Source organism: Mustela nigripes, chromosome 7, assembly GCF_022355385.1.
Source record: "Mustela nigripes isolate SB6536 chromosome 7, MUSNIG.SB6536, whole genome shotgun sequence".
Lineage (NCBI taxonomy): Eukaryota > Metazoa > Chordata > Mammalia > Carnivora > Mustelidae > Mustela > Mustela nigripes.
Window position 1 is genome coordinate 115,206,886 of NC_081563.1, and position 25,805 is coordinate 115,232,690.

A 25,805-nucleotide genomic window follows, 5' to 3' on the forward strand; every position below is an offset into this window, starting at 1 on the left:
GAGAGAAGCAGGCTCCCTGCTGAGCAGAGAGCCCGATGTGGGACTCGATCCCAGGACCCTGAGATCATGACCTGAGCCGAAGGCAGCGGCTTAACCCACTGAGCCACCCAGGCGCCCCTGAAATTATTTCTTTATGAAAATTATTTCTTTATGAAATTCCTAGAAGGGTTAAGGAATGTTATGTTCAGACTATTTGGCTTATAAATTGTAATAGAATGGCCAACCTTCCTAACTAGGGACCATGACTGATCTCTCAGAAAACAACCAGAAATTAGCATTTCACCCTGAAGAGAGGGTCTGGTGGCAGGTTCATTTCCCCGGATGAGGCTCTTAAGAATAACCCTGCTCTCCTTCCAAACCAGCACTCCTCAACCTCGAGGACAATCCCAAGTCCTCTAAAAGAAACCTCAAAATCTCAGGCAACCCCATTCTTGGCTTCAACTATCAATGCTATGCAAACATTTTTCTAAGACCCTGCATACTATTCTACTGAGTGAAAGTATAATGCCTGTAACCCATCCTCATGGTTGCCTACTGAAGTCTCTACAGTTTTTCAATTTTATTAAGAACTTAGCAGTTAACAAAAACAATAGGTTAAAAAACAGTCTTCCCAATGTTTTTCTTCACAGTCCATTCTACGATGAAGGAAGGAGCGGTGATTACTCTTAATGCGATAACTTTGTCGCAGGAAATGCAGACCTGGGGCCAGGCCTCCTTTCTAGAGAACCCCCGCCCCCAGCAGCTCCCATTTCAGCCTTAATGAGGGACCTTGCTCCCTTCATTCACTTTAAAATGTCCCTGTGGAGGGCAAAGGAGGCCCCCCTTCCCCCACCCCTGCAAGTGAAAGGAGCTCATTAAGAAGTCCTTTCTCAAGCACGAGGATTCCCGCTGGGAATTTCACGAAGGGGTCAGGATCTTCCCCGGAGAAAGGTTGACCCTTCATGCTCTGAAATGCCAAAAAGCATTTAAAAAAATTCAGTGTTTAATTTTGAGATAATTGTAGATTCGTGTACAGTTGTAAGAAATAATAGATACCTCGATATACAGATCTCATCTTGCAAAGCGAGGTACTGACATAGATGATATACTGAGATTGAGATGAGATGCAGAACGTTTCCATCAACACCCCCCCCCAGGATCCGGTGTGTTGCCCCAGGGCATTATAACAGAAGCAATAGATTCCAGATCCTCCTCCCACCAAACATGGGGGTGTGGGGGGGTGGATAATACTATGAACATTTTCGTGTTTCCATTTATTATTACCCTCATCATACCTACAATACTAGCTCCTTTGTTATAAAAGCACATAGATAAAGGCAAAATTACACTTGGCCTACACTTTTCAAAATACCTATGTCATAAAAGTCATCAACAAAAGAAGGCTGGGGAATTGTTCCAGATTAAAAGAAACTAAGACAAGATAACTAAATGCAGTGTATGGTCTTGGTTGGAGGTAAGCAATTGCCGTAGAATATATTACTGGCACAACAACATGAATATGCTTAACACTACTGAATTGTATGCTTGGAAATGGTTAAGACAGTAAATATTATGTTATGTGGGTTTTATTTTTTTTTAACCACAATTTTTTAAAAGATTTTATTTATTTATTTGATAGACAGAGATCACAAGTAGACAGAGAGGCAGGCAGAGAGAGAGGAGGAAGCAGGCTCCCCACTGAGCAGAGAGCCCGATGTGGGGCTTGATTCCAGGATCCTGAGATCATGACCTGAGCCAAGGGCAGAGGCTTTAACCCACTGAGCCACCGAGGCGCCTCTTTAACCTAAATTTTTTAAAAGGACATTATTGGGGCAATTTTTTAAAAAAAGATTTTATTTATTTATTTGAGAGAGCGAGAGAGAGTGTAAGATGAATGGGGAGAGGCAGAGGGAGAGAGAGCAGCAGACTCTCCTGCCAAGCAGGACTTGATCCCAGGAACCCAGGATCACAACTTGAGCCAAAGGCAGATGCTCAACTGACTGAGCCGCTCAGGTACCCCATTATTGGGACAGTTGATGAAATTTAAACATGACTGTAAACTAGATAATAATATTGTATCAATGTTCACTTTCCTGAATTTGATCATTGTACTTTGCTTATGTGGGAGAATGTCTTTGTTCTTTAGAATTACATGCTGGAAGTATTTAAGGTAAAGGGGGATAAAATAGTTCAAGAAAAAAAAAAAGAGGCGGTAAATAGCACAAACATGCAAACATGGTGAAGGTTAACAGTTACTGACTCTGGGTAGAGTATACGGGTTTTTTTTTGCAACTCTTTCGTAAATTTGAGTTTACTTACATATTTTTAAAGGGGTCAAAAGAAGTTAAATGATCTTTATTCCCATCCTGTCACAAGGGAAATCAATTTCTATTTTAATATATCTGAGTACTAACTCCAGAAGTACTGGGCATTTACATGCATTTTTCTTCCTTAATCCTCTCAGTAAGCCCCCCAGGAGGTCTTAACGCTTATCCTTGTTTTTTTGTGGGAGGGGGGGTTGGAGCAGATAGAGGAAAGGTTCTATTTGAGGTCGCACACTGGTTAGGAGCCAGAGTGAGATTGGAACTTCTTAAGTACGCTCTCTGGATCGTTCTAGAGTAGCCTACACTTCTTCTCTGTTAACATTTTTGCTTCGAACCATGGACTTCTGTATGCATCAACATTTAGCTTCTTGCCTTTTCACATACACAGGTATCCATGTATACAGGTATCTTATGAATGGCGTTACTGGGTCTTAGAATGGAATTGCCGGGTTGGTACCTTTCGTTTGTGTAGGAGCTGCCAAATTGCCCACGACGTCAACCCTGTGGATATTCATGCAACATGTCTTTACTGAGCATCATGCTGGGTGCTGGGACAGAGCAGTGAACTGGACAAAAACTCCCCTATTGGGAGGCTGCTACCGGCTGAAGAAATGAGCCACTTAAAGTAGGAAGATTAAAAAAAAAAAATCAGGATCAGATAGGGTGCAAACTCACCAACATATGGAGCAGTGGAGAGATTATTGATTGGTTTTCAAATTGGCTCTGAGTTTGCTGGAAGCTATGGGGAGAGGAGTCAATTCCTCTTTTAATTTTCTATCCTGTATCTGCACATTCATGTAAACAGCCCTCTGTTGGACTCCTAGGAGAATCCTAATTCTCTGATTTTTCTATGGGAGGCAGTGAAGCACTTGATTAGGTGTTCAAAAATCTCCCTCAATCTCAAGATTTTTCTTTGACAAACTCTGGAAGTGGAATTCCTAAGGTAGAGGTTAAACCTTTCGAAGATTCTCGGTCTAAGCTCCAATGGACTTTTAAACTGCCTCCTCTAGAAATTTGTTTTTTAAAGGGCCCTTTGGGCCGTCCCCAGTTTTGAGGGTGGGGGCGATAATGCCTCCACCTTTGGGGAAATCTCACCCCTTATTTCAAATTCAAGGTAGGAATCTCTTTGCCTGAGAAAATGAGACCTCGGATCTCTATTGTCTGTTTTGTTTTTCTCCTCAGGACAATTATAAAATGAATGCCTGGCCTAGCCGGGCTTTAGGAGGGTCATGCAAATCGCCACAGGGTGCTGAGATGCGACCTGGGTGTAACCTGGGAGGGGCTGCCAAGGAAACTTTCTCTTCTAGACCACTTGCTTATCTACAAGGTGGAAAAGTCCATTCGGCCCTCCCGCCGTCCATACTCTTTGACCGCCTTCTAGACGCCAGGTTCTGTGCTAGGTGCTAAGACCACAGCGGTGAACAAGACAGATTACAGCTTTGCCCCCATGCAGTTCACAATCTAACGCGGCAGACACACTGGATTGGAAGAGTTGCTGAAGGGCAGTACCAAGCTAGGAAGGAGGGGGTGGTGGCGAGCAGGTTCAGTGTGGGGCAAGGTCTGGTGGGGGTAAGCCAGCTGTGGGTAGACCTGAAAAGTGAATGGAAGTTAAGCAGACTAAGTAGTCCACCTCTAACTGGCCACGGGCATCAACATAATAGTCAAGGGGGAAGCCGTGGGGTCTCAGGCTTGTTACCCTACCTTTTCTCACTACTCCCCAGGTCAGCATGTCTGAGCAACCACTTTCCCAAGCCCAGCCTGCAGGCAGGGTTATCTGCAGGCTGTATCTAAGGACTTCCTGAAGCCTGGTGGGAGAGGGACTGCCCAGAGGAGATAAGGACAGGTCTGTTTATCCCAAAACAAAAGAGAAGGCAGAGTCCAGATCCAGAGCAAATCTGGGAAGTAGAATCCTTCTCTAGCCCCTCAACAACAGTTACTATTACTGTATCCGACACTGTGTGACAAGCACTTTCCACGTGGCTTTTTTGTAACCTTCAGGAAGTTTCTGAGGCAGGTACTAAAAGGGCCAGGGAAACTTGTGGCCGGTCATTCAGGTGTCAGGGCTGAGTGCCCTAAGCCACAGGGCCTCTGTACTGTCAGCCAGGCAGCTCTCTATATCATGTGTTTCCTGTACCATTTCACCATTTCACAGGAAAAGTTAAATTTTTAGGAAGGGAGGAAAAAATTCGGAGCTTTTTTTTTTTTTTTTTTTTTTTTTAGCTAGAGCTAAGTTCCAAGCCCGTGTTCCCTGACCGACCAACAAATATTTACTGAGCACCTGTTATGAGCTAGGCCCTATTGTAGGTGGACAGTGAACAAAATACAGCAGCAGTCAAAACATAGGTGAGCTATGTAGGAGCTTACATTCTGGTCAGGCAGGAGGAATAAATGAGTAAATACATAGCACATTGGATGATGGTAAGGGAAGATGGGGAGTGCTGGAGGTGGACGGTGGACGCTTGCTCTTTGACAGGCAGGTGAGGAAAGGAATTTCTAATATAAAGTGTTTTCTGAACAAAGACCTGAAAAAAGTGAAGAAAGGAGCCATGAGAATGGGGGAAGAATTCCAGGTAGAGGGGAAAGGAACCACAGAGATTAAGGTCAGAATGTGCTTGGCAAGTCCAAGGACAAGCAGAGGTCACAGTAGTGAGAGCTGAAACAGTAGAAGGTGGGATTGGGTCAAGGTCATCGGGGCTCTTGTGGGTCATAGGAAGGACTTTGGCTTTTGCACTGAGTGAGATGGGAAACCATGGGAGGGCTTTGAACAAAGATCAGTCTGCTCTGGAAGAGGAGACAGAAGTCGTCAAGGTTGGAAGCTGGGAGCCCTGTACAAGAGTCTAGCGGAGTAAGGACAGTAGCTTGCACTGGGCACCAGCAACCAGAGGGTGGTAAGGGTCAGATTTGGGATCAGAGTTGAAGGAAAAACTGTCAGAGGTGCTGATAGATCCTGCATGAGAGAAGGGAGTGGAAAAGACACCAAGGGTTTTGGCCCCGTCCCATGCTGTACCGTCTTCCTCGTTTGATAGTGCTAGAAGCCAGTGCCCAGACTGGGGGAAAATATTTGCACAGGGTCACTCAGCAGGCTGATGGAAGAATGAGATCTGGCTGTTGACCTTCCCTTAACCATCCTACCTTCCTCAGGAGGAACCTAAGCTTCCAAAAATAAAGGAAGGCTTACCAATGTTTTATGGTTTGTCTGAAAATGAGAGAAAGATAGATAATAAGCCAGGGTTTCAAGGGAACAAACGTTTATTAAGCACCTTCTGTGGGGATAAATGTGGTCCCTGAATCAGGTAGCTCAGAGCCTAAATATATGTGTTCCAGGGAATGAGAAGTTAATTGTTTATTGGAACTCAAAGGAGGATTAGAATTTACCTGATCAGAAAGAAATACATCCCTTGGGGCACTTGGGTGGCTCAGTTGTTGAGCTTCTGCCTTTGGCTCAGGGCATGATCCCGGGGTCCCGGGGTCCTGGTCCTCAATCCTGGGATTGAGCCCCTCATCAGGCTCCCTGCCTGGAGGGAAGCCTGCTTCTTCCTCTCCCACTCCCCCTGCTTGTGTTCCCTTTTCTCACTGCCTTTCTCTGTCAAAAAAATAAAATCTAAAAAAAAAAAAAAAAATTCCTGGGGTGTCTGGATGGCTCAATGGGTTAGGCCGCTGCCTTAGGCTTGGGTCATGATCTCGGGGTCCTGGGATCGAGCCCCGCATCTGCCCCAGCATCACTGCTGAGCGGAGAGCCTGCTTCCCCCTCTCTCTCTGCCTAACTCCCTGCCTACTTGTGATCTCTCTCTGTCTGTCAAATAAATAAATAAAATCTTAAAAAAAAAAAATCTCTTTAGGCATTAGAGAGGAAGTGAGTTTTTTTTTCCTCTCCCATTAAAATAAAAGAAGGCAGGAAAAAAATGTGTACGTGGGGAGTGTGCCCCCCCCATTAAAAAACATAAAGGTCTAGAACAGGCAATCAGTTGTGGAAACAATCAGAACACTAATTATCTCTGTAGTAGTTGGGGTAGAGATTGCCTGGAAGGGACAAAAGAACTTTCCAGGGTGGTGATGATGTTCTATATCTTTTTTTTTTTTTAAGACTTGTTTGAGAGAGAGTGAGAGAGCACAAATGGAGGCAGGGGTGGGCAGAGGGAGAGGGAGAAGCAGACTCCCTGCTCAGCAGGGAGCCCAACATGGGCCTCGATCCCATGACCCTGGTATCATGACTTGAGCCAAAGGCAGACCTTTAACCAACTGAGCCGCCCTGGCACCCTGATGTTCTATATCTTGATAGGGGTTTGGATACATGAGCACGCTCGGTGTATGTGCCTATGAACTTTCAGCAAATGTACACTTAAGATTTGTTTGTGTCTTTTTTTTTTTTTAAAGATTTTATTTATTTATTTGACAGAGAGAAATCACAAGTAGTCGGAGAGGCAGGCAGAGAGAGAGAGGGAAGCAGGCTCCCTGCTGAGCAGAGAGCCCGATGCGGGACTCGATCCCAGGACCCTGAGATCATGACCTGAGCTGAAGGCAGCGGCTTAACCCACTGAGCCACCCAGCGCCCCTGTTTGTGTCTTTTATGTAGTAAATTTTACCTCAAAGACCAAAAAGTACAAATATTAAACTCTAGTTCACGATATGCATGTTGAAATGTTCAGAGGGAAGTGTACTGATGTCTTGCAATTTCCTTTGAAAGGCTTCGAAAGATCAGACGGATGGACAGACGGATGGATAGATGTATAAAATGTCAACACCAAAGTCTGGGTGGTAGGTAAGGAGGTTCCTCATAAATTCTTTCAACCTGGCTGAATGTTAGAATATTTTCCACAATAAAATGTTGGAAAATTATACAAGTAATTAATAAATTATTATGTAGTTGTCTAATACAATTGAATGTTAATTGTAAAAATTAGGAATGTATATACATACGAGGAGGAATGTAGAGGATGTTCTTGGTAACCAAGATTGTAATGGGAAAACCTATAAACCAATGAATTGTCTACTAACAAGATCAATTGTGCAATAAATTACAGCCCATTCATACTGTGAGATTCTATGCAGCAGTTACAAAGAATGGCAGAGTCATACATGTTGACATGGACATTTTGTCCATGTGGGTCGACCAAGCAAAGGACTAAACGTTACACACATGAACATAATGTGACCTCCACCCTACCTCCAGGACTTTGGGTTTGGGCATTGAGAGTAACCTGTGTGAAGGTTTCAAGAAGGCTGGAGGGTACTGGAGTAGGGGGACTATGACTCTATCACCTAAGATCCTTTAGGTAATCTGCCTGTGCCTAACAGACGAGAACTTCGGGTGGGCACCCTGGAACTTGAGAGGTGGGCAAGAGGTTTCCTGGAGGCCCCGAAGATGGAACCAGAATGGGTGCTGGGGCTTATAATGTTTAAAAGGTGAGCACGTCCTGGTTGCTGGTTGCGGTTGCTGTCACGACCACCGTCCCAGTTGATGTTTCTTCAGGGAGATCTCTAGACTTCAGTCCGTGCCAATGTGCAGGAGGACAGATGAAGGCATGTGGCATCCCTTTGCACACTCACCAGATCACATCTGGAGAAAGTAAAGCTCAGACAGGCGAGGAGGCTGTTCTCCGAGGTAGCAAGTGGCTGATGCAAGCTTTATTCAAAGAACTTCCAAAAAAGTAGAAACCCATCAAGTATGGATGAATATCTCACTGCAGGAACATGACAAGATAGGGAGGAGGGGCACCGGCTGGCTCACCATCAGATTAGTGTGTGACTCTTGATCTCAGGGTCAAGAGCTCGAGCCTCATGTTGGGGTAGAGATTACTTAAATAGATAAAAAAAAACTTAAAAAATATATATATATATGTATATGTATATACATATATATATGGAGGGATATTCAAGAGTAAGATATGCTAATGTTGTCTGTTTAAGGCTCAGGATGAGGAAAGCAATCCATAGTTTAGACCCAGGACCCAAGTCAGAAGCCAAAGAGAGATCACAGACTACTTTGCAGTAAAAGCTCTTCTCACAAGGGCCACTCTGAGGGCAGTGGGCAGTAGTGCTGTGTTCTTTCCTTTCCTTTTTTATTTTTTTTATTTTTTTATTTTTTTAAAGATTTTATTTATTTATTTGACAGAGAGAAATCACAAGTAGATGGAGAGGCAGGCAGAGAGAGAGAGAGAGGGAAGCAGGCTCTCTGCTGAGCAGGGAGCCCGATGTGGGACTCGATCCCAGGACTCTGAGATCATGACCTGAGCCGAAGGCAGCGGCTTAGCCCACTGAGCCACCCAGGCGCCCTCCTTTCCTTTTTTAAAAGAGTTTGTTTGTTTATTTATGTAATCTCTACACCCAATGTGGAATTCAAAGTCAAAACTCTGAGATCAAGAGTCCCATGTTCTGGGGCACCTGGGTGGCTCAGTGGGTTAAGCCTCTGCCTTCAGCTCAAGTTGTGATCTCAGGGTCCTGGGATGGAGCCCCACATCAGGCTCTCTGCTCAGCGGGAAGCCCGCTTCCCACCCCCGCCCCCTTGCTTGTGATCTCTGTCAAGTAAATAAATAAAATCTTAAAAAAAAAAAAAAAGAGTCCCATGTTCTTCTGACTGAGCCACTCACGAGCCCCAAGGCTGTGTTTTCTTAACCATGTCTTCTTCCTTTTTTTTTTTTTTTTTAATTTGTCAGAGAGAGAGAGAGCGCGCGCTAGCACAGGCAGAATGGCAGGCAGAGTCAGAGGGAGAGGCAGGCTCCCTGCAGGGCAAGGAGCCTGATGTGGGACTCCATTCCAGGACGCTGGGATCATGACCTGAGCCGAAGGCAGCTGCTTAACCAACTGAGCCACCCAGGTGTCCCTGTCTTCTTCCTTTTAAAAATGATCTCCAGGGTGGTGCCTGGGTGGCTCAGTTGGTTAAACTTCTGACTCTTGATTTCAGCTCTGGTCATGATCTAGGGTTCTGAGATCTAGCCCTGTGTCCAGCTCTCTGCTCCGTGGAGAGTCTGCGTCTCCCTCTCCCTTGCCCCTCTCCACACCCATGCGTGTACCCACTCTCTCTCTCAAATAAATAAGTCTTAAAAATTATCTCCTTAGGCAATTTAGGGGAAGCAAATTAGGAGTAATATTATTATCACTATGAATACTAATGATAATGGGGCGCCGGGGTGGCTCAGTTATTAAGGGTCTGCCTTCGGCTCAGGTTGTGATCCCAAGGTCCTGGGATCCAGCCCTTGTATCACACTCCCTGCTCGTTCTTCCTCTCCCACTCCCCCTGCTTATATTCCCTCTCTCTCTGTCAAATAAATAAATAAAATCTTTTAAAAAATAATAATGATAATAACTTGATAATAACTTGAGCATCGATTCACTTGATATCTGTAGAAATTGGGATAAAATGTTATCTAGAGATACAGAAACTTTACCTATGTCTATAGATACAAGACTATTCCAAATGAAGGGAGGGCTTTTTACCTTCTATCAGCTATCATTGTTCTAGACACTATGCAAAATGCTTTATTTATATCCGATCACATTACTATCCTGTCTGCTGAAAACCTTCCAATGACTTCATTTCTTAAGGTTTCATGATCTGGTCTCTGCCTTCTTCACCCTGCATGCTCTAGCCACAAGGGTCTCCTCTCAGTTCCCTGTGTTCCAGGACCTTATTCCCCATTGCCCAGAACACATTTCCCTTCACCCAATGGCCTGCTTTCCCTCAGAGCTCTTTTCTCAGATACGATTCCTCAGCTGCATGACCTAAAACACTTCCTCTTACTTACCCTCTCCTCTTCTTAGCATTGAATGTAATTGTAATCTCATAATTGTTCATGAGATAAATTTAATTAATTCGTGTCTGTTTCCCTACTCAGTTGTGAGCTCCAGGAGGGCAGCCCCAGGATTGAGTCTGTTTTTGTTGTCTGCTTTGTCCCCAGTCCTTACCATAGCACCTGGCAGGTAGTTCCAGTAAATATCCACAGGCCCCTTCAGTGACAGCAGCAAGGAAAGAACTGCTTCTGTAGGGGATGGAGAGAGCAAGGTGCAGGACAAGGAGAAGGGTACCCCCACTTACTATCTAACTTCCACGCTCACCCCAGGGCATTTATCTATTTGGAAGGGGAGAAAGGAGGAGTAGATAGAAGGTGCCAGGAAAAAGAAAAAAAAAAAAAAGAAGGTGCCAGGAGCAGAGCCTCAGGATAGAGCTTCCCTGGCTCATAGAGAAGGGGCACACTCACCTACCCAGGCAAAAGTAAGTCAGTGGGACTGTGCAGCCAGCAAAGGGCTCTCAGGGAGACTCAGGATCCATCTGCCTGTTCACTAGTGCCTTCTCCTAGGAACCATGCTAAACCTTTTATAGGGTAGAAACACAGTTAAGACCACAGCTTAGAATTTAATCCCAGCTCCCAGCACACTTCCTGACAGTATGACTTCGAATACTCACTCTGCCTCTCTGGGTCTCAGTTTCCCCTTGTGTAAAATGGAGCTAACCTCCTTTCTACTTCATAAATCCGCCCCAAGAATCAGTGCATAATATGTGTAAAACGCTCAACCGAGCGGTTATCCTCTCGGCACATGCTTATTTTCTCTCTCTCTCTTTTTAAAATATTTTATTTATTTGTTTGACAGACAGAGATCACAAGTAGGCAGATAGAGAGGGGGAAGCAGGCTCCCCACTGAGCACATAGCCTGATGTGGGGCTCAATCCAGGACCCTGAGATCATGACCTGAGCCAAAGGCACTGAGCCACCCAGGCACCCCACATGGTTATTCTCTTTATGGCTGGCTGCTAATAACACGTTATTTAATAATAACTAATAAATAATACCTGGCCAGATTTGTCTAGGCAGGTATATTTAAAGCAGATCTTTCAATGGCCCATTTTTAGGTTTAAAAAGGCATAAAAGAAAAAAAAGGGAGGGCATAAAAAAATTCTTTCTGCGGGTGGACTTGGGTAGAGAGGTCTGGGTGTTTCTGGTGAAAACGAAAGGTGAGGAACCCACTTTGCACATGAACGTGGCCTCAGAGGACACCGCAATTAAGACCCGAGTACTTTACAATAGGGTTCTTTCACATACACCGGCTCTGGGGATCCCTGCAGTCACTCCCGGAAGTAGGCATTACTATTATTATTATTCCAATCAGACTGGGAGTTGACTGAGGCTCAAACTCCTTAGCATAGCACACACAGAATGGGGGTGGGGTGGGGGTCCGTGCAGAGTGAGGGTCGAGCTGGGAGTCTAGTTGCAACTCTGCCACCGACCAGTTGCGGCTTTCAGGAAAACCGCCTTACCCTGCACAGCCTCAGTTTCCTTGACTGTGAAATGGGGGTCATCATACTAGGTGCTGGTTGCAGATCCAGTGATGAACTGGGTTGGCCTTAAGCAGCAGACAGTCCAAGGGACAGGGTTCTGTGGTGCTGAGGGGATAGCGGGAGTGTTCTTCTCCACACCTGCCAAGAGCTGAGACTGCTAGGGGAGCAGATCAGCATGAATTTATTATTGATAACCATGTATTTTTTTTTTTAAGATTTTATTTATTCATTTGGCAGAGAGTGAGAGAGGGAACACAAGCAGGGGGAGTGGGTGAGGGAGAAGCAGGCTCCCCGTGGAACAGGGAGCCCAAAGTGGGGCTGGATCCTAGGATCCTGAGACCATGACCTTAGCTGAAGGCAGAGTCTTAACCCACTGAGCCACCTAGGAGCCCCTGGCTTTTGTTGTTGTTGTTGTTGTTATTTTTTGTTGTTTTTTAAAGTTTTTATGTAAGTAATCACTATGTCCAACATGGGGCTCGAATTCACGACCCTGAGATCAAGAGTCCCATGTTCTTCCAACTGAGCTAGCCAGGTGCTCCAATAACAATGTATTTAGGGCGCCTGGGTGGCTCAGTGGTTAAGCCGCTGCCTTCGGCTCAGGTCATGATCTCAGGGTCCTGGGATCGAGTCCCGCATCGGGCTCTCTGCTCGGCAGGGAGCCTGCTTCCTCCTCTCTCTCTCTGCCTGCCTCTCTACCTACTTGTGATTTCTCTCTGTCAAATAAATAAATAAAATCTTAAAAAAAAAAAATAACAATGTATTTATTTTTTTAATTTAAAAAGCACATTTAATGGTTGTTACGATTCAGAAAGCCCTATCTGTATTAATTCATATGATTCTCACAACAAGTGTATGAAGTAAGGACTCTTTTTACCTCCCTTTTATGGATGACGAAATCGAGGCATAGAGAGTTGAAGTCATTTGCTCATGAAAATACCGACCACATCTGAGGTGCCTTTTATGCAACAAGTACAGTGCTAAGTTAGCACTTTGAGGGTTATTAAAACCTATAGCTGCTCTGAGAGCTGAAAAATTGGTGGTAGAATTCAACACAAATATTATATTTAACCACAACATGGGTTTAAGTCCATCTATGTGTTGATTAGCACAAAGGCGTGAAGGATGTATATATTTGTGTGCTTAAAAAAAAAAATTTATTGACAGCGAGAGACACAGCGAGAGAGGGAACACAAGCAGGGGAAGTGGGAGAGGGGGAAGCAGGCTCGCGCCCCTTATGTGTGTTTTTTAAAAGTAATTTATTTTAGGTAATCTCTACACTCTACATGAAGCTCAAATTCATAACCTGAAATCAAGAGTTCCATGCTCTCCTGACTCAGCCAGCCCTGGAATCTCATATGTCTGGAGTTTTTGCTTTGTGTTTAAAACAATTTTTTTAGAGGTGCCTGGTCATTAAGTGTCTGCCTTTGGCTCAGGTCGTGATCCCAGGGCCCTGGGGTTGAGCATGCCCCACATTGGGCTCCCTGCTCTGCCAGAAGCCTGCTTCTCCCTCTCCCAATCCCTCTCCCTGTGTCTCTGTCAAGTGGATAAATAAAATCTTAAAAAAAATTTTTTTTCAAAGCTTTTATTTTTAAGTAATCTCTACACCCAATGTGGGACTTGAACTTATAACTCTGAGAACAAGAGTCGCGTGCTCTACTGGCTGAGACAGGCAGACACCCCTTGTCTTTATTTTTGATTAAAAAAATTTTATTTATTTATTTATTTGTCAGAGAGAGAGAGAGAGAGAGAGAGCACAGACGGACAGAGTAGCAGGCAGAGGCAGAGGGAGAAGCAGGCTCCCAGCCAAGCAAGGACGATGCAGGACTCTATCCCAAGAAGCTGGGGTCGTGATCTGAGCCGAAGGCAGTTCCTTAACAAACTGAGTCACCCAGGCGTCCCTATTTTTTATTTTTAATATAATAATTAATTAACTAATTAAAGCATGGAGCACAATGCGGGGCTTGAACTCAGAGCCTGAGATGAAGACCTGAGCTAAAATCAAAAAAGTCGGATGCTTAACCGACTGAGCCACCCAGGTGCCCATAAAGTTTTATTTTAAGTAGGCTCCATCTCCATGCCCAACATGGACCTCGAACTCACCACCCTGAAATTAAGATGTGTGTGCTCTATGGACGCCTGTGTGTGTGTGTGTGTGTGTGTGTGTTTTAACATTAATTTTTTGGGGCATCCTTTTATTTTATATAATCCCTCATTTATAGAAGAGTTGTAGGACTAGTAATAGGAACTCATGAATGAATGTCTTTTTAGCCATATTTTCCTTTTTTTTTACATTTTCCTCCATTTCCTTTCATTCTCCCTCTCTGATACCTAACATATTGTTGTTTCTGAACTATTTAAGGGCAAACTGATGACAGTGTGCCCCTTTACCTCTAAATACTTTAGTGTTTATTTCCTAAGAGCAAGGACATTCCCTTATCTATGTTTTTTTTTTTTTGATGATGAAACATGACCTTTAATCACAGAATTTTTGTTGTCTCCTTAATAAACATTGATTACCATCATGATGAGTATAATGATTGTGTTTTACTACAATAAATTTTTATTTTTACTTAGTTTATTTTAAAATATTTTTATTATTATTATTATGGATTTATTTTATTTTACTTTTTATGGATTTATTCTTAAATAATCTCTGCACCCAACGTGGGGCTCGAACTCACAACCTGGAGATCAAGAGTCCACCGCTCTATCAATTGATCCAGACAGGCACCCCTGTTAAAATGATTTTTTTTTTCAAAGGTTTTATTTATTTATTTGACAGAGATCACAAGTAGGCAGAGAGGCAGGCAGAGAGAGAGGAAGGGAAGCAGGCTCCCTGCTGAGCAGAGAGCCTGATTCGGGGCTTGATCCTGGGCTTGATCCTGGGACACTGGGATCATGACCTAAGCCAAAGGCAGAGGCTTTAACACACTGAGTCTTCAAGGCGCCCCTTAGGACAAATTTTATAAAGAAACACGGTTTCACCAGTGCACAACCATGGGAAGACTTGAAATCAGTCTAGAAACTGGTTTTCCTTCTGATCGTCCATGTTCTCCACTGCCTGTGTGTATTTGTGTAGTAACAGCTATATGAATTTTATTTATTTTTATTAAGTAATCTCTATGCCCATCAACATGGGGCTTGAACTCAAGACCCGGAGATCAAAAGTTGCACTCACTCTCCACCAACTGAGCCAGATAGGCTCCCCAACTGTGTGGTTCTTTCAACATCAAAAAGCAAAACCTTGGGGATTGCGGGGATCATGAGGGAAAAAAGGCAAAATCTTTCATAAAAACATTTCTTTGGGGGCTGGAGCCTTGTCTGCCTATCTGGGTAATCCAGCACCAATGTTTTCATTTAATGATTCATTCATTGGTCCCAGGGGCAATGAAGTATTTATTCTCTCCCTTTGGCTAGGAAAACTGAGGCTCAGAGAGACCAGGTGACTTAGCAGATTCCTGCAACCTTGGAGGTGGAATTCAACCCATAGTGTCTGATGAAAATTCCCCCCATAGGACATGGGGTCTGCCCCACTGAGAATGAGTGCTGGAGGAGGGGGTGTGGTGTGGGAGATGTATATGGTGTGCCCTACCACCCAGTCACTGAAAGGAGCATTGGACAGAGTCAGGGGACCATGTACCAGCCCTGACCACAGTGTGAGTCCACATTCATGAGGCCAAGGCAGACCTGCTGAGCTCCCCTCCAAATCCACATTAACCTTCTTAAACCTCCCTCATTTAGGTAAATGCACCACCCTTCCCCCAGGTGCTCAGGCTAAAATTCTAGGGGCCATCCTTGATGCCATCCCTCCCTTTACCCCCTGGAGTCATCAGCACCCCTTGGCCCAATCTCCACAATCTATCCCCAATTCGGTCACTTTTCTCGACCTCCTCTACTCCCACCATGATCCAGGCTACCATTCCCAGTTTTCCCAATCAGGTCTCCTCCCCATCTACCTGTCCACTTGGATCTGATATTAACATTTGAGTCAGATCATGGCTTAAATGGTGACATCCAAAATCCCTGCCATGGCTTATTTGTCCTACAAGACCTGGCCCCCTATTGTTTCACCCCTTCTCACTCCCTCTGCTCTGGCTACAGTGCCATCCTGGCCCCTAGCACATGCTGTCCACAAGTTGAATCCTGACCTAGATCTTCCCCTGGCTCTATCAATCCTGTCTCCATTTTATCCTTGTCCCATACTGATCCACACCAGATAGTCTCTTATTTGCTTAGTTTTTGTTTGTTTGTTTGTTTTTTAAGATTTTATTTATTTATTTGACAGACAGAGATCACAAGTAGGCAGAGAGGCAGGCAGAGAGAGAGGGAAGCAGCTGAGCAGAGAGCCCGATGTGGGGCTCCATCCCACGACCCTGGGATCATGACCTGAGCAAAAGACAGAGGCTTTAACCCACTGAGCCACCCAGGTGCCCCTCTTATTTGCTTATTTACATTCATTTTCTGTACTCCCTACCTAACAGGTAAGCTATGGGCTTTCCTGTCTGAATTCCTATCCAGCTGCCCACTGCTTAGCAGTTGTTCAGTCAAGGTCAGGCTGTCTGGATGACTCACTTCGCACAAATCCCTCTCTTCTCTGGGCCTCAGTCCCCTCATCTGAAAAGGTGCCCTGATTCTCCTTGCCCTGACTCCTCCTGAAGTGGTTCTGAGGCTCAAATGATGTGGAAAATATAATGAATTAACTTTGCAAACTATAAATCTGTGCCCTAGGGAGATATCATGCCATTTTTCTTCTACTTGTTCTCCTGGCATTCAACCTCCTTTCCAAATGATAGGACTCAGAACACTTGTTTATTGAGACCCTCTCCTTTTTTTCTTCCAGAAATCAGGTGGTCTGCTGTCCCCAGAAATATCTGCCATGTCCCGGGAAACCCAACCCTCTGGCATCTAAACTAGGCCTCCCAGCTTCCTCAGTAGTATAGATATCTTTGCCACGTGGAAAGGTCTTGGCTTATGGATCAGAAAACAGGCCCAGCAGCCCTCCCCACAGGCCCACTGCTTATATATTTCTTTTCCCTAAAGGCATACCTCCGATGGCGGGGACAAGCTACAGCCCCTCTGGAGAGATCCCCTTCTTCCAACACTGGAACTGAATTTTGGCTGTTTGTGCCAGAGGCCAAGAAGTTCCTGCTGCTCATTCACAGAAGGCCCTCCCATCGCTCATATTTCCTTAACCTCCATCCAGGTTCCTAGGTAGGACAATATCCAATAGGTTTAGAACTGTCTACTCTTCCAAATAATTGGCCGTTTAGTTATTTGCAATACCTGGTAGGAGATGAAGGGAGAAAGCTGTGGTTTTACTCAGAGAACTGGAGCCCTGGAGGCAGGAAACCGTGTTCTTTCGTTCATTCAATAAACGTGTATTCAGCTCCTCCTGTGGGCACTGGAAATACAGCTTGCAACAAGACAGATGTGGTTTCTGCCCTCATGGAGTATGGTTTATAGTGTGTGTGTGTGTGTGTGTGTGTGTGTGTGTGTAACAAGAAAAAAAAGGCAAGAAAAAGAAAGATGTAAACAAGGAAATATCCAAAACAATTTGAAATAGCTCTGCGTGGCCTTGGAGCAAATAATACATTATATGTTAATAAAAAAATAAAGAAGAAAAAGCTCTGCGTGGGGTGCTTGGATAGCTCAGTTGGTTAAGCATCTGCCTTCAGCTCAAGCCATGATCTCTCTGACTCCCTGCTCAGCAGGGAGTCTGCTTCTCCTTCTCCCTCTGCACCCCCCACCCCCATGCTCAGCCTTTCTCTCAAATAAATAAATAAAATCTTAAAAATAAAAATAGCTCTGTGTGCTACAAAGGGAATGAAATCAGATAGGAGGGATGAAGTGGGGAGGCTGTTAGGTGGGGTGGTCAGGAAAAGCATCTCTAGAAGGTGACCCTTTGGAAGGCTGAGACACTGGCCATGCAGAGTTCTCTGGACAAGGAATATCCAGGAGCATGCTTGATGTGTTTGAGGAACAGCCAAGAGGTGAGAAGGTGGAGTGAAGTGGGGGAGGGGAGTGGATTGGAAATGCCTGGAAAGGCAGGCAGGATCCAGCTCTTATAGGGCCTTGTAGGCCACCTTGTTATCATTCATTTTTCTCTCATTCGTTCATTCAACAGACATTTATTAAGCATCTTCTGTGTCCTAAGATACACGGAGAACCTGCCTCACGTTATAACCTGCGGAGAAACACACAATAAGCAGATAAACAAATATATGAATACAAATACCAGGTACCATAAATATTTGTAAGTGCTCTTTTCCAATAGTTCACCGCCCTTAAGGACAGAGGCACTTGAGACCTAAGAGTAGGGCTTCTCCTGCTGGTGAGGCCGGCAGGACCTGAGAACCCACGCAGCCAAGGACCAGGCCGCCTTCCCTGTCGGCTCTCCTTTCCCCTCCCCTCCCCACCCTCCCCTCAAGATGGCTGACAAAGGCTCAGCAGGGTGGGAGGAAGGAAGGACTGATCAGAGGGTCCAGAGGGGGTGACTGACTGGCTGGTGCAGGGCAGCGCCCAGGTGGCATTGCGGCTGGAGGTGGGGGCAGAGAGGAGACTCCACTGCTGTGTGACTCCAGTGAGGGCCCTTCCCTCTCTGGGCCGCGCATCCAAACCTGTGCGTTCGTGTCCTGCTCAGGGTGGGGGGGCGGGGAAAGGGGGTCCCCGGCGGAGTCCCTGCGTGTGTATATGTGTGTGTCTGTTGGGGGGATGGCGGCTAAGACCCCCATCAGGGCCAGTTAACCGGGTGGGTGATTTAACAGGAGGAGGGGGGGATAGGAGGCGGTGCCTGTGGAGGAGGGGCGGAGGGGGAGGCTCCGAAGTGATTTCAAATTTCCCTCGTCCCCACCCCTCGTTCCGCCCCCCGCGCCCGGGGCCGGCTCTGAGTGGCTGCGGCGGGGGCGCCCCCGGGTGGGGGCGGGGCGAGCGCCTGGCTGGGGTTACAAGGGGCCTCGGCACCGCCCCCTCCCCACCCACTCTCGCTGCCCCGTCTGGTCTGCGGTACTTCGGCGCAGCAGCCGCCCCCCAGCCCCGCGGCCGCTGCCCGCGTGGACGCTCCGAGCGCCCCCCGACGGACGCAACCGGCCCACTGGCAGGTCGGCGAGCGGGCGGCCGCCGCGCCAGGCCGGCAGCGCGGGGGTTAAGTGGCCCAAGTAAACGTAGTTCGGCGATCGGCGCCGGAGATTCGCGAGCCGAGCACCGTGCTCGGCCGCCCGCCGGCCTCCCGCCAGGCTGTCCCGACCCGCGGCTCGACCGCGGAGCGGCGCCCGAGCCAGGTTCTCGGCAGGTGAGCGCCCGGTGGCCCCGGGGAGGCTCGTCAGTCCGGGGGTCCGGGGACTGGTGGGGGAGGGGGCAGCAGAGGGGTCCCGGGACTGCCAGGAGGGACCCTCTTCCTGGGACGTCCGGGGGAGGCGGCTCCCGTCCGGGTGGAGACCCGGCACTGTAGGGGAGGAGCGGACCCTTGGACCACCTGAGGCAAGAAGGAAAAATGGGAGTGGGGGGGCATGTTTTTGAAGGGGTGGGAGGAATACTCACGCTGTCCAAGATACCGAGGGAAAGAGGTTCCTCCCTAGGGAGGGAGACGGGGGTGGCCTTCTTGGGGTCGAGGCGAGGACTTGTGTCTCCTTTCCTCATTGGGAGGGGTGTCCTTCCTGGCCTCCGCTTAAGAGCGAGCCTCTGAAGGGGGAAAGAGTTCGGCCAGGAAGGTGGGCGTCGGTCCGTTATGACTAGGACCTGTGGGTTTCAGGCGAGGGACGCGTCCGCGCCCCCCCCCCCCCCCCCCGGGATATAATATTATTAATGGATGTGGGTGCGGGCGGGGTGAGCCAGGGTGTGTGTGCCGGAGGGACGGTCTCTCGGGGTCCTCCCTAGGTGAGCCACCCCGGCGAGGCACGGCGGGGCAGCCTTAGCGCACCTGGCCGGGAAGGAGCCGAGTCGGGGTGGCGCAGTCCTGCCCGGGTCACGCCGCCTGCCCTGGGGGCTCACTTTCCATTTTTCCCCTCTTCCGGGATGGAGCTGATCCCACTTCCCCCACTCCGCAAACTGAGGTCTCAATCGCTGTGTAGCACCGCCTCCCAGAAGAACAACTTCCCACCTCTTGTGATTGTTGGAGGGTAGCTGTTGAGTCCCACTTCCCAGGAGAAAAAGTGGAGACGGAGAAAGACTGGGGTGAACTTAGCAAGTTAGCAGCAGGGAGCCGCTCTTGGGCTCAGGCTTTCCTGCTGGGTTCACTCACCTGTGGCGAAGAAGGGCAGCGGTTTGGGCCCAGCACCAGGCCTGTGCTTCCACCTCCAGCCTGCCTTTCCCCCTTACCTGGGCTGAGAGGCAGAGCCCTGTGGTTCTTAATCCCCCCACCCTGCAAGCTGAAAGGGTTCATGAAGTAAAGACAGTTAAGGACAGAGTATGAATTTTTGCCGCCTCTCAATTCTGGATGCTGGGGTTTTGGGCTGGTGGTAATTTTGCTCAGGACCGATTTTCCTTTTGGGGCCCTCAGGTGGAGGGCCCAGGACCCTGAGCTACCCCTGCATTCCTCTCCCAACACCTGTTGTGGCTTCTTGAGACCATCCCCCACCCCACATTGGGTTGCAAGGCTGCCTTGATTTTTCCAGGGTGGAAATGATGGTACTAATGTTATAGGGCTGGTATACAGTAATCAGAGAAAGTCTGCTGCTGTTAGCATCCTTGTGAGAGGTAAGCTGGCTGCCCTCTTTAAGGACATGTATAGGTCTTTTCACATATTTAAATCTGTCACACCAAGTCCATTTCTCTCTGTGTTTAATAGTTACTACATCTGTGAAACAGCAATGCTCTTACTAATAACCCCCAGGTTGTGTAAGAATGAAATGAGTCGATGCATGATTTAACCTTTACCCTCTATGTTCCTTAGATGTCTCAGGGGTATAAGTAGTCCCTACCACACTGGGTTTGGGTGAGGGTTTGATGGGCTAGTGCTTGGCATAGCGGGTGATGAATGTTGACATCTGTATTTAACCAGTAGCCCTTCTTTTTTAGGGGAGCCATTAATGAGAACGGGGCGGGGTGGGGTATGAAGGGAGGCACCTCTGCCAGCCCCGCCTATCCTGCCTGACTTCTAGGTACTCTATTCCTCTTAGCTATGAAAGCTTTTCCAAATCATTGTCCTCGATTTGGGAGTTGGCAGGAAGGAACGCCTTTGTTGCCTTTTGAAAGGAGCCAGGGTTTTCTTTTATGGGTTAGGGCCATTTTTACACCCCCCCCCCCCACCAAAAGCATGAGGCTTACCTTGGAGGCATAATTGCAGAGGTGAGTAAGATCCTTTACCTCCTCCACCACTTGGGGTGGAGAGGGCCCAGACAAAGGGGTTGGGGGCTGCCTGCATCCTGCTCCTTAGAGCCACAGTCCCAGCCACACCCCCATTCAAGGCTAGAAGAGGGGGGGAGGAGGGTATCTGGGAGCTGCAGGGGGTGAAAGGGAGGTGGGGATGGGGGAGGCTGCTTCCCTTCCTTTTTTTCTAGCCACGTGGGCCTGTGACCCAAAGGGGCCTGTCCCCTCTCATTGCAGTCTTAGGGACCTGCTTCAGATTTGGGGTTTGGGCAAGTTCTCCTTTCAGGAAAGCTTAACCTTAAGATTCCTTTTGTCTGGGATGCCTGGGTAGCTCAGTTGGTTAAGCATCTGCATTTGGCTCAGGTCATGATCCCCAGGGTCTTGGGTTCAGGTCCAACATCAGGCTCCTTGCTCAGCAGGGAGCCTGCTTCTCAAGCTCTGCCTACTACTTCCCCTACTTGTGCTCTGACAAATGAATAAATAAAATCTAGAAAAAAAAAAAAGGAAAGGAAAGGATTGGATTCCTTTTCTCAGACCAGCTCTCAAGCCCGCTGTCCTACCCTTCAGGCTCACACAGCTTTTTTGATTTCATCAGACCTCGCCCATGATAGGCGTTAGATTTTGTGTGTGTGTGTGTTTCTTAAATTGTGAGCTCAGGTTGATTTTCCAGTTTCTTGGTGGACCAAAGAAGTGCAGAATTCCTCATTTCATTTGCAAACCATCCTTTTCCTTGTAAAGTGATGGGCAGATTTGTCTCGTTGGGGAGGCTGACCTCTTCCTTCTGTAATTGATGGGACTGAGGTGCTGCGCAGTCCACTTGCTTCTGCACCTTGGTGGTTCGTGCTGTTCAGAAGAATACTGCACCTCCGCTGACATCCTGGGGATGCCATTCCTTCCTCCAGAAGATAGAAAGCCTACTGCAGGTGTTCACATGGACCTATCTGGCTGTGCCGGGAGGAAGTGGCCTGGTGAATGCAGAGGAGGATTGCATTTCTGGAGATGGTCCTTCCAGTCTGTGAAGTGGGTTTAAAGTCCACACCTACCCAGTGTAGTTAGGGCTAAATGGAATCCAGATCCTTTTATTTTAGTTGTTAGTTCACAAAATAGAGGGGGGGGGCCTAAGTGCAGTTGACCCTTTAACAATGCCGGGGTTAGGGGCACTGAGGCCCCCCCCCCCCCCCCCCGCCCTTGAAAATCCAGTTTAACTTGCCCCCCCCCCCCCCGCAAACTTAATAGCCTACTGTTGACCAGAAACATTGCTGATAAGTCTTTTAACACATTTTGTATGTAACATGTATTCTATAATTTATTCTAAGAATAATCCCTAACTTTTTTTTTAAAGATTTTATTTATTTATTTGACAGAAATCACAAGTAGGCGGAGAGAGAGGGAGAAGCAGGCTCCCTGCTGAGCAGAGAGCCAGATGCCGGGCTCCATCCCAGGACCCTGAGAACTGAGCCAAAGGCAGAGGCTTAATCCTCTGAGCCACCCAGGTGCCCCGAATAATACCTAACTTAAGTTTTTAGTATTTTTAGGCTGTGCGGTTCATCTGAGTTTTTTCAAATTGTTGGAAGTCTCCAAAATATTTTTCAATATGTTTACTGAAAAAAAATAATCAACTTAGAAGACACCTGTAATTCAAACCTGCATTGTTCAGGGGCATCTATATTATGAAAAGCCTGTTACCCTCTGGGTTATATTATCTGTCTGAAGCCACAAAGGGGCTTGGGCATTAGAATCAGGTCTGGATTCATACACTTACTCATTCCATTTTTATAAGTCACTGACTTCATCTCAGTTGTTCCATCTGTACAGAGGCCAACAATGGTTGGCCAGTTGATGGGGATGTTTAAGGCAGTTGAGTTGCTATAGATTAAAAAATTCAGTAAATGTTGTATGTTATGGGGACCCCTGGCTGGCTTAGTTGGAAGAACATGTGACTCCTTTGATCTCTGGTTGTGAGTTCAAGCCCCACGTTGGGTAGAGAGATTACTTGGGGGAAAAAAAAAAAAAAACAAACAAAACTGCACTTTTGTAGTAAATGCCCAGATAAATTGAGAAGTGGCTGTTTACTTCTTGAGGGAAACATCCTAGTTATCCAAGTTAGTATTCCTGAGTTTTTTTCCAGGGAATAAGTAAAGAATGAGGGTGGCCTGTCTAGGGAATTGAAATATTTCAGAAAATGACATTCAAAGAATGAGGCAAGTGAAAATAAAATTTACCATCTTCCAGTGCCAAGAAGAAACTAGTCATCTATAATTTCACAATCCCAAGGTAATCAGTGTTTCGCTTTCATTTTGGGGCCCGTGCATTTGCATGTGGACAGGACTGGAAGGCCTTTAATAAGAGAAGAGACCAGAACCCAAGGAGAGGACAGTGGCAAGGAAGGGTGGCACCGTGAGTTCTTAGCACCATCATCACCACTGGGGCTGCCTTACCAAGCAGCTGGAGGATAGTTTTGGAGAACACAGGAAGAGATTCTCTAGAATCTGCCACCATTGGCTTCTGCTATTTTTTTCACCAGCTTGCCCGATGAAAGTTGCCTCTCCTTCCCCTTAAGAGATTAAGAGATTTTCATTCATTTAAAACCTTGCAATCTATGGGCTTTGACTTAGTGCAAACCCCTGCCTGCCCTCTTGACCTTCTGTCTGCTCTAGTTTTGTGTCTCAGGATCAGACTGATTTTCTAGAGAATTGTCTTTTATTTTTTACTAAATTTTTAAAAGATTTTGTTTGAGAGAGAGAGCACAAATGGGGTGGTGGGGAGCAGAAGCAGAGGGAAAGGGAGAGGGACAAGCAGACACCTCTCTGACTGCAGATCCTGACTGGGCCTTGATCCTGTGACCCTGAGACAAGACCTGAGCTAGAAAACCCACTGAGCTACCCAGGTACCCTGAAAATTGTCCCACTGAGCTGGGAGCTTGATGTGACAATTCTGGTATCACGACCTGAGCCCAAGGTAGATGTTAACCAAGTGTTAACCAGGCATCCCTCCCTTGTTTTGTTTTTTTAAAAATTTTAAAAAAGATTTTACTTATTTATTTGATAGAGATCACAAGTAGGCAGAGAGGCAGGCAGAGAGAGGGAGAAGCACACTCCCTACTGAGCAGAGACCTATGCAGGGCTCTATCCTGGGGCCCTGGGGCCATGACCTGAGCTGAAGGCAGAGGCTTTAACCTACTGAGCCACCCAGGTGCCCCATCCTCCCTTTTCCAAAAGATAATTTTAGGGTGCCTGGGTGGCTCAGTCATGATCCCAGAGATCCAGCCCCATGGGACCTCCCTGCTCAGCGGGGAGCCTGCTTATCTCTCCCTCTGCCCCTACTCCACCACCCACAATTTCAGTTCTCTCAAATAAATAAAATATTTAAAACATTTTTAGAGCATATGTGGGCTAGGGGAGAGGGAAGGAGAGAATCTTCAAGCAGCCTCCCCCATGGATCGGGGAAGCTGATGCAGGTCTGGATCTCAGGACACTCAGATCATGACCTGAGCCAAAATCAAGACTCAACTGACTGCAGGTGCCCCTTCTTCTGTCTTTTTTAGGTTTTGAAGGAGCTCTTGTCCTAGAAATTCCCTTTGCAGTGGTGTCCTCATCTTGTTTTTTGTTTTTTTTTTTTGTTTTTTGCTTTTTTTGGATCTTTTCTCGCCCTGAAGATATTTCTGGAGTTTTTAGTTTTCTGTCCCATGTTTGAGTATTCTTTTTTTAATTTTTTTTTACTGTTCTCGTTTTGATCTTCATGATTGAGAAAGACTAAAATTGTCTGAGATTTGAACTGGGGCATTGCTTTGTGGGTCCGTGACTTGGATTTACCTTTGGGCCTCCCAAAATGTGAAGGGTGTTCTCTGTTGTTGGGTCTGTCTGCTTCCCCAGAGCAGAGGGATTTTCCAGTGCCTTACCTGGGAGGTGGAGGCCTGACTTCAGGGGAAGGGGACTGGGCAGTTTTCAGGCTCAGGCAGGTGTCCTCTGTCTCAGTCTTACTGGAGGAGAGGCTGTGGCCTCTAGAACAGTCTGACCTGTTCTTCCCATCCACCCTGCAGCCCCACCTTCTGAGTTTTATCGGGTCTTTTTTTTTTTAAACTTTTTTTTTCCCCTTAAATTGGACAGATCACAAGTACCAGAGGGGCAGGCAAAGAAATGGCGAAGCAGTCTCCCGGCTGAGCAGAGCGCCTGATGCAGGGATCAATCCCTGGACCCTGAGATCATGACCTGAGCTGAAGGCAGAGGCTTTAACTCACTGAACCTCCCAGGCACCCATCTTTTCTAAGCAGCATTTGTTGCTGGTGAAAGTGGACATGCTTGGACTGCAGCTGGAGCAGAATCCAGTCTTCCAGCTCCTGGTGAAGGGATGATGGCTTCTTAGTTGGTGTTTTCAGCAGCTAGCAGAGCACTGATGCCCTGGCTTCCTAGCTCTGTGAATGTGTGCTCTGTGGCTTCACTAACATTGGTCTGCCTGAGTCCTGTGCCTGCAGCTCTGGAAGCCGGACCAGACATTAAAGGGCAAGCTGCAGAAGGAAGTGGTGAGAAACGGAGTGTTAACTAGGCTCGATGCCTGAATGGCCAGGTGCCGTGGCAGGTTTTCTGGCTTACGTGGGAGGCAGTGTGCCACAACTGGATGATAGGGTTTGGAAGATTCTGAGCCAATGCACACATTTTGTGGGCACACATGGGCAAAATTTTGTCCTATTTCTTGTCCTATGCAAAAGGGTCTCTATAGTTGAAGAAAGAGCAGTGTAGGTTTTGGAGTGGACCAACCTTATTTCGTCTAACAACAACTAGCCTTTCCCCTACCATCCTCCTAAACCAGCTGGAAGCTCCATGAGCCTGGGCTGTCTGGCCTGTGTCACTCAGGATTATCAGTGCGGAGCATGGCTTCCTGAATCCTAACAGGAATAGCTGTCTGATGCATGGGTAAGAGTGGCCTTTCCC

At 47.0% G+C, this 25,805-nt stretch overlaps 1 protein-coding gene across 7 annotated transcripts in view; it reads left to right on the forward strand.

The window, feature by feature from the left end:
- The first annotated feature begins 18,657 nt into the window (after positions 1-18,657).
- Positions 18,658-25,805, forward strand: part of DNMT3B (DNA methyltransferase 3 beta) — a 41,588-nt gene continuing 34,440 nt past the window's right edge. For 6 of the 7 annotated variants that reach the window (XM_059406784.1, XM_059406786.1, XM_059406787.1 and 3 more), the window contains exon 1: positions 18,781-18,862. The gene's annotated coding sequence lies outside the window, so the exon portion shown is untranslated. Of the gene's footprint in view, positions 18,863-25,805 lie in introns of all 7 variants that reach the window. The other variant, XM_059406791.1, reaches the window with a different exon arrangement.